The sequence below is a fragment of the Otolemur garnettii genome, unplaced genomic scaffold (assembly GCF_000181295.1).
Source record: "Otolemur garnettii isolate 467f Iridium unplaced genomic scaffold, OtoGar3 scaffold00153, whole genome shotgun sequence".
NCBI lineage: Eukaryota > Metazoa > Chordata > Mammalia > Primates > Galagidae > Otolemur > Otolemur garnettii.
In genome coordinates, this window is record NW_003852548.1 from 3,463,694 (window position 1) to 3,464,880 (window position 1,187).

A 1,187-nucleotide genomic window follows, 5' to 3' on the forward strand; every position below is an offset into this window, starting at 1 on the left:
GGCGGGCGCCTGTAGTCCCAGCTACTTGGGAGGCGGAGGCAGGAGACTCGCTTGAGCCCAGGAGTTGGAGGTTGCTGTGAGCTGTGATGCCATGGCCCGCCAAAACAAAAATGACGGCTGCAACCAAAAAATAGCCAGGTGTTGTGGCGGGTGCCTGTGGTCCTAGCTACTTAGGAGGCTGAGGCAGGAGACTCACTTAAGCCCAAGAGTTGGAGGTTGTTTTGAGCTCAAAAAAAAATTAAGACACTGTTAAGAGAATAAAAACACAAAGCCACAGGCTGGGATAAAATATTTGCAAATCCATACTCAGCCTCCCGAGTAGCTGGGACTACAGGTGCCCATCACAACGCCCAACTATTTTTTTGTTGTTGTTGCAGTTTGGCCAAGGCCGGGTTTGAACCCACTACCCTTGGCATAGGGGGCTGCATCCTATTCACTGAGCACAGGCGCTGCCCTAATTAACTTTTTTTTTTCTTTTTTGCAGTTTTTGGCCGGGGCTGGGTTTGAACCCGCCACCTCTGGCATATGGGGCCAGTGCCCTACTCCTTTGAGCCACAGGCGCCACTCAAAGCCAAACTTTTAAAAATATGTAGCCCCAACTTTCCTGGTGAATAGGGAAATCTTACACTTTTTTTGAAGTTAGAATAATCTTGATGTCCAAATTTGACTGAAACAGTATGTGAAAAAAATATTTTATGGGACAATATTGGTTAAAGAATAAATGAAAAATCCTAGCTCAGGCTCAGCGCCTGTGGCTCAAGTGGCTAAGGTGCCAGCCACATACACCTAAGGTGGTGGGTTCGAATCCAGCCTGGGCCCGCCAAAAATAACAATGATGGCTGCAACCAAAAAAGAGCCGGGCTTGAGCCTCTGTCTCAAAAAAAAGAAAGAAAGAAAGAAAATATTCTCTATATGTTGGTTATCTCTTTGTAAAATTTTATAATGAATGTTTTGTAAATAAAGGTACATTTATTTAAAGCTACATTTATTAAAGCTATAATTTCCCATTTTCCCTATGTACATATATGGTGACTTTATGGGCCACTTTGGGGACACCCTATGTAGACAGGCAAGGTTTATCTCATGTCAAGAGTGGTTTAATTACAGAATCTGTTAATGTAATTTACCACATTAATAGATGAAAAGAAGAAAAATCATATTAGCTGCAGAAAAGCGACTAAAATTCA